Raw genomic sequence first — 12,692 nt, 5'->3', positions numbered from 1 at the left:
TAAACTGAAATATTCTGAAAAAGCTTAATCATGGTGACAATCAGAATGTACTCTGTTATTTAGGATAAACCCTTCTGGCAAACATGCCTGTTTTTCAAGTTCCCATTCTTTTAAATGTGGGCTATGATTATGCTCTTTAACATCTCACAGATTTAATAAGTAAACCATTGTTTTAAAGTATTATAACTTTTTCCACAAAAAAACTGAGCTCTGAGAATAAAAAGCCAACAAAGATATTTTTTCAGTCTGACTCTTTTCTATCCTTTCCCCTCATTAGAGCACAGTTTTCAAGATTTTTGTATTATGAGTAAGACAATGAGAGCTTTTTGATGTTTCATGAACTAAACCCAAAAGGGCCTACAAAAACACGCTTTAGCACATTGTTTTTACCAAATCCTACTGTAATTATAAATATTTTTAATAGTATGAATAATGTTATTTTTTCCCTTCCTTTCTTTTTCCCTTTCCCTTCTTCTTTTTTTTTCTTTTTTTTTTTTGAGACAGGGTCTCGCTCTGTCATGCAGGCTGCAGTGCAGTGGTGTGATCATAGCTCACTGCAGCCTCGAGCTCCTGGGCTCAAGTGATCCTTAAGTCATGGGTGGGTGGATCACTTGAGTCCAGGAGTTTGAGACCAGTGTGGGCAACATGACGAAACCCTATCTCTACAAAAAATACAGAAATTAGCCATGGTGGCATGTGCCTGTAGTCCCAGCTACTTGGGAGGCTGATATGAGAGGATTACTTGAGCCTGGGAGTTTGAGGCTGCAGTGAGCCAAGATCATGGCACTACACTGCAGCATGGGTGAAAGAGCGAGACCCTAGTCTCAAAAAAGAAAAAAAAAAAACCTAATTTAAAAAAACATGAAAATTACAAATAATTGTGGCACTGGAACTATTTTGGGTATTATTCAACTGCTAAGAATAAAATCAGCATAACTGCAGAATACATCTGAGAAATAATAAAACATGACTTTGGTCAGAAAGTTCAGGAAATTTTTGTACTGTGTCCAATTTATTTTGCTCTGTGATCAGATTCTCGTGAATGCTAGCGTTAGACAAAAGACTGAAAATAGAGTTACTATATAGAGATGTTCATTGTTTGGGGAGAAATTCAATAGAGTCTTGAATATTCTCATGATGTGCAGAATAATTATATAGAGATTATTTTAAATCATAAATACGTCTTATATCTTAACATCTTAAATGTTTTGCTTTCCAGATATACTCAAGATATTTCTGTGAAAATGGTTTTTCTTAATATTTGCCAATAAGAGCGTCTTATATTTGTGTAATTTTTCCAAAGTTGAGTAATAACTGTAATGCTAGTTTGCTTATTTTTCATAAAACTCTGAGTGATTTTCTTTAATATATCCTTGAAAATGCATTTTTCATTTATTTTTTCTTATTCTTGTTGTATGTATATATCAAGTGTGGCATTTATTTTGAGAGTCTTGATAAAATTGGCAAAAGTAGAATTACAATTTTATGTTAATAATGAAAGAATGACATATAATATTTGCCTGATTGTATCTCTTATTTTTTGTGTGCTTTTTGTTAAGCATATGTCAATTTATTTTGCCAACATTATTCTATAGACAGAGAACTCCTGTTTTTTTCTTTCAGGTTAGTTCATGTGATCCTGGTTAATGGAACATAAAGTGAGATTTTATGGGTGACAGGGGGAGAGATTAGGCTTGACTTGGGGGCATATGGGAAAAGAAGGGGGCTGACTCTTCACAAAGATTTAAATATCTGATAAGAACTGTTTGCCAGCGCAATTATGAATAAGTGTATTTGTGCCTAATTTTTATTTTTTAAAAGCTCAGGTGATTATAATTTCATCTGTAAAATGTTGAAAGTATAGTCTGATTAAAATAATATATAAGAAATGGTTTTGGTTCTTTTTGAATCAAAAGGTGTGTAAACCTGGAGAATCTGCAGAGTGCCAGACCTCTGCTTTTGTCTTTTCTTAGTATTGTCTCATGTTTTCCCTGATATTAATCTTAAGATGACTTCATATATGTCAATATTGTTTAATGTTAGCCATCCACCTATTTGGGATAGGAAAAAAAGTTTTTCCCTGTGTAGATTTGTGTGGATTGCCGAATCACTACTATGTTGGAGGGAGATTATTTTGCTTGAGAGTAATATTGAAAAAGCTCCTATTTTCTCCCTTCAAAAAAACTGGCTTCTGAAAATTCCGTGACTTAATGTATCAAGAACCCAACTCCTCAAGTGATGTTCTCATTAATTAATATTTAGTAAATACTACACACCCAACTTAGGGTAATTTGTTGGGAAACTTATCTCACTACCTCTGCTCTTAAAATTCTTTTTTTTTTTTTTTTTTTTTTTGAGACGGAGTCTCTTGCTCTGTCACCCAGGCTAGAGTGCAGTGGCATAATCTCAGCTCACTGCAACCTCTGCCTCTTGGTTTCAAGTGACTCTCCTGCCTCAGCCTCTCGAGTAGCTGGGATTACAGGTGCCCGCCACCACGCCTGGATAATTTTTGTATTTTTAGTAGAGAAAGGGTTTCACCATATCGGCCAGGCTGGTCTTGAACTCCTGACCTCGTGATCCACCCGCCTTGGCCTCCCAAAGTGCTGGGATTACAAACGTGAGCCACCGTGCCCAGCCTTAAAATTCTTAAATCTCATTTCCCTCCTTTTATTATTATTCAATAGTTAACTGTATAAGCCAGAACAGTTTTTTTAAAAATTGGTTATCTCCCAGATTTCTTCCAGCTCTAATATTCTGTAAGTCTTTGGTTTTTACTTAGGTTAATTATTAACTGCAATGGAAGAAAAGCATAATTCCAGTTTCTAAGGTAATACTTAACATTTCTTTACATTATTCTAAATTGAATGGAAAACTTTATTTGTAAAATAACAACCAAAAATATCTATTTTATTCTCTGGAGAAAGACAACTTTGTAATATATTTTTCCACTTGAAATGTTTTTGCTTTGAAAACTCCTGTTGGGAAAACAGATTTCCAGACAGCTTAAAACTGACAAATGAGTATTTTGACAGGTATTCCTGGAAGGAGAGCTGTTGCCACCAACCATTTCAATTTCCTTCTTCTAACAACCATGTTTAGCAGAGAAGAAGACATATCTCAGTTTGAAACAAATATTTAGTGTTGAGAGAGGTGGGTGAATATAAACCTTTTTTAATGTATTGGAAAAATAGGGCATTTAGTTCACTGTTTTGGAAAATAGAGTAACAATGAGGGTAATGAAGTACTTCTTTATGGCCTAAGACTGACTTGATACTGTCAACTTCCTGTGTTCCATTCAGTAGGGTGTTCCTAGAGGAGGGTTTCATTTTATGCCACTGTGTCATTTAACGGCTTTTTTCTGTGTGCAACCTGTTGTGGCTTTAGAATAGAAAGCTTCAAGATAAAACATTTCATAGCAGAAACATTTTTCTGCATAAAATTCCACTGGTGAACAGTAGTTACTAGACCTTAGTAGAACTAGTCTGCTTCTGTAGAAATAATTTGTGAAAATGGTAGGGATGAACTCTGTGGTTCTGTCCATATTTCATTTACCTTCCAATTTGTAAACTTCTTATTAACATTGATATATTTTGAACAATATTCTTTAGATTTCCTTCACCATACAGTTATTTTTTGAGTAGAATATTAGAAGTAGTCATGCAATCTCTTGTTCTTAGGTGCTATTTGCCAGGCCCACACACATTGTTAGTTGCTGTCATTATTTGTCTCCATCGTCATTCTCACCACCGCCATCATCATTGTCATCATATATATATATTTAAACATCAGAGATGGCTATTTGACTGGCTTGTGGAATTTGTGAAAAGCATAAATCTGAGAATCTTAAAATGTGAGACCTGCTGTTTAAAGATAGAGCAAATATAGTTATGGATACTTATAGAATTTAGACTAATTCCTTTTGGTAGTAATGACTGAGTGATTTTGGCTTATATCAAAGAATTGAGTTAGACATATGTTTGAATGACCCCATAGAGTCTTACTTTATATGCTTAAGCCTGGATGAAAATCAATTTCATTTAGCTTTAACTCGGATAAGGGTCTCATGGTCATTATTATATTCTTTTTTTCTTAAAACTTTCCTTTTTTTTTTTTTTTGGAGACAGAGTTTCGCTCTTGTTGCCCAGGCTGGAGTGCAATGGCACGATCTCTGCTCGCTGCAACCTCTGCCTCCCGGGTTCAGGCAATTCTCCTGCCTCAGCCTCCCAAGTAGCTGGGATTACAGGTGCTCCCCACCATGTCCAGCTAATATTTTGTATTTTTTTTTTTTTTTGAGATGGAGTCTCGCTCTGTCACCAGGCTAGAGTGCAGTGGCGCAATCTCGGCTCGGCTCGCTGCAACCTTCGCCTCATGGGTTCAAGTGATTCTCCTGCCTTAGCCTCCCAAGTAGCTGGGACTACAGGTGCCCACCACCAGGCCCAGCTATTTTTTATTTGTATTTTTTTGTATTTTTTAGTAGAGACTGGGTTTCACCATGTTGGCCAGGATGGTCTGAAATTCCTGACCTCAGGTGATCCACCCGCCTCGGCCTCCCAAAGTGCTGGGATTACAGGTGTGAGCCACTGCGCCAGGCCAAAACTTCCTTTCTTTCTTTCTTTTTTTAAACACTGAAACAAACTGCTGAAGAGTATTTTTTTTCTCTGTTAAAACTTTTAGGCCGGGTGCAGATGGCTCACGCCTATAATCCCAGCACTTTGGGAGGCCGAGGCAGGCGGATCATCAGGTCAGGAGTTTGAGACCAGTCTGACCAACATGGTGAAACCCCGTCTCTACTAAAAATACAAAAACATTAGCTGGGTATGGTGGCAGGCGCCTGTAATCCCAGCTACTCAGGAGGCTGAGGCAGGAGAATCGCTTGAACCTGGGAGGCAGAGGTTGCAGTGAGCTGAGATTGCGCCACTGTACTCCAGCCTGGGCGACAGAGCAAGACTCCGTCTCAAAAAAAAAAAAAAACCAAAAAAAAAAAAAAAAACGCTTTTCTCCAAAAGTAGATATGTGTCAAAAACCAAAATACTGTTGCCTTTTACAAGACTTTTGTAATTCCTTTAACTCCCTGCAGACATTTTGAAAATCACTTCTTTGTAACACTAATTTACTACAGTTTACTTTTCTGAAGAAATCTCTTTCTCCAGTTTCTGTTGGCCATTTTTTATTTAGTTCTTCTCTACCCCTAATAATTTCAGTATCTCATTTTCTTTTAATAATTAAAACAATTTTTTTTTCTTAGTGAAAACTACTGAAGGGTACAGTTTCTTGATCCTTTCTTCTCTCTTTCTGGGTGCATCTGTTGTTGTTTTTTTCCTGTATTTATTTATTTTTGCCCTCAGCAAGGGACTATTTTTCAAACTCTTTAACATCTGATTGCTGTAAGATCTGTTGGAGTAGCATGTAAAAGTCACCAGTTGATATGGGTAGAAATACAAGTATGGAATTGTGCACCCATGACCCTTGGTAGTATTTATACATGCGACTTTTACTTGTAGTCTACAGTTTATTGTATTCAAATAACTTATAAAGTGAAGGAATCACTACTAGGCATTACTTTTTGGGATAAAGGCTTATTTTGTTTCATTTAGGTACTTTTTTCAGGTTCTTTTGTTAAAGTCTGCCTGATGTGAGTTTTGATTTGCAAACCGAAAAAGCTTTAAAATGCTAAAAATTGGCTCTGCTCCTTTTTCTTTGGATTTCTCTGGGAATTCTAAGTTGGCTATGACCTCATAACTTCAAGGGCTTCTAAGGTCAATTATAACCTGATAGATATCATTAAACAAGGATTAATCTCAGTTTATAGAAAAATTCTGACTTTCAATATAAAATAATTCAATGGAAAATGATTAATGGTCTTCTGATTTTGGAGAGTGATATTGTACTTGACATTGATAATGTTTAGTTATAATGGTTGTAGATACTACTTGTTTTTTTGTTGAATTACTTGTATTAGATCTTCATTTCCCAGAAAGTATGAGACCTGATGTTCTTATCTCAAGATGAGAGCTTAAAGGAAGAAGAGGTCAAGGTTTTACTTAAATTGTCTTAGCTGAACCTTTCCCTTTCCCTAAGATCTAGCACCTCAGAATTGCTGACGTCAGACATAGTTATTGACTGAAAAGAGTTAAATTGATAAAGTATAATTTCTGGCTTCAGAGGTTCAGATATTATTTTATCTGGTTGAAGTTTCATCAAGCCCTGAAAATAAAATTGTTAGGCTGTATAGTCATAGATTTAGAGAGAGAAAAGTTCTTCAAAGGCCTGTTGGTTTTACAGTTTACATAAAATCAGTCCTCGGTTCTGGTAACTTTTGTCTGATATTTTGCCTCTCTCCTGCTGATCCTGGAATATTTCTTAATTTGCCTGGAACCTTGTGGACTTGAACAGATTGTCTCTTGACTTCTCATTCAGCTCCTTCTAACTTGACTGATTGATATGGTTTCACTCTGTCCCCACCCAAAGCTCATCTTGAATTGTAGCTTGCATAATTCCCATGTGTCATGAGACGGACCCGGTGGGAGGTAACTGAATCATGGGGGTGGGTCTTTCCCGTGGTGCTGTTCTTGTGACAGTGAATAAGTCTCACGAGATCTGATTGTTTTATAAAGGGGAGTTCCCCTGCATATGCTCTCTTGCCTGCTACCATGTAAGATGTTACTTTGCTCCTCCTTCACCTTTGGACATGATTATGAGGCCTCCCTAGCCATGTGGAACTGTGAGTCCATTAAACCTCCTTTCCTTTATAAATTAGTCTCAGGTATGTCTATTATTAGTGTGAGAATATACTAATACACTGATAGAATATTTTTCAAATTCCAGCTTTGTATGAATACCATGCCGAACATTGTTGTGAATGAAAAACTAGTCATAGTTTTCATAATAGCAAGAAATCTACTTGAGAGATAATTAATTTTTTTATACCTTTGTAAAAAAGTATGGGGACATAAATAGGGGTAGAGGCATTGGATATGTATGTTCTGTGTGTGAAATGATTCTGGAATTTGTGATTTTGATGTCTAGAGTAGAACACTGGCTATGGTATGGGAAGGCTACATAAAAATTTCATACCAGGCTGAAACAGGATGGAGAAAGAGGAGTGCCATGCAGCGTGTGCATATATAGCCTTGGGAGTTTAGTTTTTTTCTAATTTTATCATCTAGATGAGAGCAGCATACTTTTCTTTATAAATACTGTTACAGATGAGAATCTCTGAGTCTTTTCCATTAAGGAACAGAGGCCCCTTGTTGTGAAGCTGGCACAGTCACTGGTGCAGGATGGTAAATTGCCTTGCTGTCAACTCTCCTCTGCCTCTTATTTTGTTGACTCAAACATACATTGTTGGAAGACTAAGGCAATGATCAGGCTCTTTCTGTGTTCTCTGATTAGTGTACTTTCTCCATTTATTTTGGAATTGACCCACATGTGCCATCTTTTAGGGTTGTTGAATATTGTATTCCTTATTTCATTGCCTTGCTTTGCATTTTTATTTATTTTTTACCAACTTGGAAAGTTTAATGTTTGAACCCAGTCAGATATCACTATTAAGCATTAGCATACACACTCATTTTCCCTCCTATCCAGGTATGATTATAGTCTGTCTTAGGAAAAAAAAAAAAACAAGCAACTCCTGTCTATTTTAAAATATAAGCCTGTATGAGTAATACTAACCGTAATTTTTTATTTAATGTTTTCTTTTAAAATTATGTATTTTTGCTTTTTGTGGGTATATAAGAGGTGTATATATTTATGGGGGTACATGAGATGTTTTGATACAGGCATGTAACACATAATAATCACATCATGGAAAATGGGCTATCTATTCCTCAAGCATTTACCCTTTGTGTTACAGACAATCCAATTATACTATTTTAGCTATTTTAAAAATAGCTGTAACCACTATGCAGAATAGTACAATTAAATTATTATTGACTATAGTCGCCCTGTTGTGCTATCAAATACTAGGTCTTATTCTTTTTAACTATTTTTTAATACTCATTAACCATATCCCCACTTCACTTTCCCAGCCTCTGGTAACCATCCTTCTATACTCTCTCTCCATGAGTTCAATTGTTTTTATTTCTAGATTCTGCAAATAAGTGAGAACATATGATGTTTTTCTGTGCCTGGCTTATTTCACTTAATGTAATGACTTCCAGTTCCACCTGTATTGTTGCAAATGACAGGATTCATTTTATGAATAGTACTCCATTGTGTATAAGTACCACATTTACTTTATCCATTCATCTGTTGATGGACACTTAGGTTGCTTCCAAATCTTGGTGATTGTGAACAGTGCTGCAACAAATATGGGAGTGCAGATATCCCTTTGATATACTGATTTCCTTTCTTTTGGGTCTATACCTAGCAGCGGGATTGCTGGATCGTAACGTAGCTCTCCTTTTAGTTTTTTGAGGCACCGCCAAACTGTTCTGCATAGCGGTTGCAGTAATTTACATCGCCACCAACAGTGTATGAGGGTTCCCTTTTCTCTACATCCTTGTCAGCATTTGTTATTGTCTGTCTTTTGGATAAAAGCCATCTTAACTAGCATGAGATGATACCTTATTGTAGTTTTAATTTGCATTTCTCTGATGATCAGAGATGTTGAGCACCTTTTCGTATGCCTGTTTGCCATTTGTATGTCTTCCTTTGAGAAATTTCTATTCAAATATTTTGCCCATTTTTTGAATGGATTATTAGATGTTTTCTTGTAGAGTTGTTTGAGCTCTATATATATTCTGATTATTAATCTCTTGTCAGATGGATAGTTTGCAAATATTTTCTCTGATTCTGTGGGTTGTCTCTTCACTTTGTTGTTTCATTTGCTATTCAGAAAGTTTTTAACTTGATATGATCCCATTTGTCCCTTTTCGTTTTGGTTGCCTGTTCTTGTGAGGTATTACTCAAGAAATTTTCACCTAGATCAATGTCCTGGAGAGTTTCCCCAATGTTTTCTTGTAGTAGTTTCATAGTTTGAGGTCTTAGATTGAAGTCTTTAATCTATTTAGCTTTGATTTTTGGATGTGGCGAGAGATAGGGGTCTAGTTTCCTTTTTCTGGATATGGATATCCAGTTTTCCCAGCGCCATTTATTGAAGAGTCTGTCTTTTCCCCAGTGTATGTTCTTGGCACCTTTGTTGAAAATGAGTCGACTGTAGATGTGTGGATTTGTTTCTGGGTTCTCTATTCTTTTCTATTGGTCTGTCTATGTGTCTGTTTTTATTCCAGTTCCATGCCTTTTTGGTTACTATAGCTCTATAGTATAATTTGAAATCAGGTAATGTGATTCTTCCAGTTTTGTTCTTTTTGATTTGGATAGCTTTGGGTATACTGGGTCTTTTGTGGGTCCATATAAATTTTAGGATTTTTTTTTCTATTTCTGTGAAGAATGTCTTGGGTATTTTGACAGGGATTTCATTGAATCTGTAGATGGCTTTGGGAAGTATGGAAATTTTAACAATATTGATTCTTTCAATCCATGAACATAGAATATTTTCCATTTTTTGGTGTCCTCTTGAATTTCTTTCATCAGTGTTTTATAGTTTTCATGATAGAGATTCTTCACTTCTTTGGTTAATTCCTAGGTATTTAATTTTATGTGTGGCTGTTGTAAATGGGATTACTTTTTTTTTCTTTTTCAGATTGTTGTCTGTTGGCATGTAGAAATGCTACTGATTTTTGTAATTTGATTATATATACTGCAACTTTAATGACTTTATCAGTTTTAATAGTTTTTGATGTGGTGTCTTTAGGTTTTTCCAAATATAAGATCATATCATCTGCAGACAAGGATAATTTGGGTTTTTCTTTTCCAATTTGGATGCCCTTTCTTTCTTTCTCTTGTCTGATTGCTCTAGCTAGGAGTACTGCGTTGAATAATAATGGTGAAAGTGGGCATACTTCCTGTGTGCCAGATCTTAGAGGAAAGGCTTTCAGGTTTTCCCCATTCAATATGATACTAGTTGTGGGACTGTCATATATGTCTTTTATTATGTTAAGGTATGTTCTTTCTGTTCCCAGCTTTTTGAGGGTTTTTATCATGAAGGCATGTTAAATTTAATCAAATGCATTTTTGGCATCAATTGATATGATTATATGGTTTTTGTCTTTCATTCTGTTGATAGGATGTGTCACATTGATGGATTTGTTTATGTTGAACCATTCTTGTATTGGTGGGATTTATCCCACCTGGTTATGATGAATGATCTTTTAAAGGTATTGTTGAATTTGGTTTGCTGGTATTTGTTTGAGGATTTGTGCATCAATATTTATTGGAGATATGGCTCATAGTTTCCCTTTTTGGTATGTCTTTGGTTCTGTTATCAGGGTAATACTGGGCTTATAGAATGAGTTTGGAAGTATTCCCCTCTCCTCTATGTTTTCAGAATAGTTTGAGTAGGATTCGTATTAATTCTTCTTTAAATGTTTGTAGAATTTAGCAGTGAAGCCATTGGGTCTTGGGCTTTTATTTTACTGGGAGATTTTTTATTACACCTTCAATTTTATTACTTATTTTTGGTCTGTTCAGGTTTTGGATTTCTTCATAGTTCAATCTTAGTAGGTTGTGTGTGTCTAGGAATTTGTCCATTTCTTCTAGATTTTCCAGTTTATTGGCATATAGTTGCTCATAGTAGCCACTAATGATCCTTTGAATTTCTGTGGTATCAGCTATAATGTCTACTTTTTCATCTCTGATTTTATTTACTTAGACCTTTCTTTCTTTCTTAGTATGGCTAAAGGTTCATCAATTTTGTTTATTCAGAAAACCAACTTTTAGTTTCATTGATTTTTTTTATATTTTCTTCTTTTAATTTCTCTTATTTCTGCTCTGATCTTTAGCATTTCCTTTTTTCTATGAATTTTGGGTTTGGTTTGCTCTTGCTTTTCTAGTTCTTTAAGATGCATTGTTGGGTTATTTGAAGTTTTTCTTCTTTTTTGATTTAGGCACTTATAGCTATAAACTTTCCTGTTAGTACTGCTTTTGCTGTTTCACATAGGTTTTGGTATGTTGTGTTTTCATTATCATTTGTTTCAAGAAATTCTTCAATTTCCTTCTTAGTTTCTTCATTGACCCAGTGGTCATTCGTGAGCATATTGTTTAATTTCCTTGTACTAGTATATTTTCCAAATTTTCTCTTGTTATTGATTTCTAGTTTTATTCCTTTGTGGTCAGGGAAGATGCTTGATACTATTTCAAGTTTTCTGAATGTTTAGACACTTGTTTTGTGACCTAACATATGGTCTATCTGTAACCATAATTTTATAATGAAAACACAATTGGAATTCTGTTTTTCCTACTGAAGTTTAAGAGACTGAAGACTTTTTAGTATATAAAGGTTTAATTTGTCAGTGCTAGTATCTTTCTTAATGGATAAATATTAAATACAGTAGATGGTCATTATAATTTTTTTATTGCATAAAATTAGTTGTGTTGAATCAGATCAAAATTATGGAAGTATAGCTAATTGTTGCCTTCAAAGCATAATATACATTTATTTGGCAAGAAACTATTCAGCTTCCCAATTGAATTAATAGATGTTCCTTTTAAAATTAGTCAGTTAATCAAAACATGTTTTTTGAGGCATTTTTAGTGTATTATAGCACTCTGTTGGCAATTATGAAATCCAAAAGAAAACGTAGGGGATATAACAATACCATATTATGAAATATTAACACATAAGCTAATTTTGATAATATGGTTTATATAAGAAGTATTGGAGAAGGGAGAAAGTTTAATTCCCCTGCATCTTTTAATTAAAAAATTAAAAAAAAATCTGTAGAAGAATCCAGAATCCAGGCTGGAGTGCATTGAATAGTACAGTGAACATATATGCTTCCTCCCCATTCACTGATTATTAGCATTTTACAGTATTTGAATTTGTTCTTCCCTGCCCCCCATGTATACATGTATGTATATTTCCCTGCCTCCAACCATTTGTTAGTAGGCCGCAGACATTAAGGCACTTCATCACTGATTATATATCTCCTAAGAACAAGGACATTCTCCTATATAACCACTATATCACTTTCATTCTGAAAAAATTTAGCACTCATTGAATATTATCAGCTATACAGTCTATTTTCAAATTTCTGCAATCATATGAAAATTGCCTTCATAGCTCTTTTGTTTGTTTAAGCTAGGATCTAATCAAGGCCAATGTGTTGCGTTTAGTTATCTTGTCTCTGACAGGCCTTCTTTAATCTGTACCAGTGCTGTACAGTATGGTAGCCACTAGCCACATGTGAAATTGAAATTGATTAAACTTTAATTCAGTTCCTTACATACCAGCAACATTTCAAGTGCTCAGTGGTCGTATGTGGCTAATGGATACTCTGTTGAACAGCACGACCATGGAAAGTTCTATTGGACAGATCTGGAATGTACCCCACCTCTTTTTGTCTTTGTGAAATTGATTTTTTGGAGTTCAGGCCAGTTGTCTTGTTGAATGTTCTATGTTATAGATTTGTCTTGTTTCTTCATGATTAGATTCAGGTTGTGGCAGATTGTATCTTTCAAAACTAGCTGCACTAAGATACTTGGCCTATCTCACATCCTTTTTAAAAATGTGGCTAACATTCCTGCAGCTGAGAGGTGGGGTCTTTGCTCTCCTTGGATGTGGGCAAGGGCATGTGACTGACAGGTGACCAATGAAGTAAGGTAGAAGTCATGCTATGTGACTTAAGACT

At 35.2% G+C, this 12,692-nt stretch overlaps 1 protein-coding gene across 5 annotated transcripts in view; it reads left to right on the top strand.

The window, feature by feature from the left end:
- EPS8 (EGFR pathway substrate 8, signaling adaptor) overlaps window positions 1–12,692 on the top strand; it is a 172,885-nt gene that overhangs the window by 19,231 nt on the left and 140,962 nt on the right. The gene's annotated exons all lie outside the window — the stretch shown is intronic.

The sequence above is a fragment of the Gorilla gorilla genome, chromosome 10 (assembly GCF_029281585.2).
Source record: "Gorilla gorilla gorilla isolate KB3781 chromosome 10, NHGRI_mGorGor1-v2.1_pri, whole genome shotgun sequence".
Taxonomy (NCBI): Eukaryota; Metazoa; Chordata; class Mammalia; order Primates; family Hominidae; genus Gorilla; species Gorilla gorilla.
Note: the sequence above shows the minus strand (reverse complement) of the source record. Positions and strands in the feature narration are given on the sequence as shown.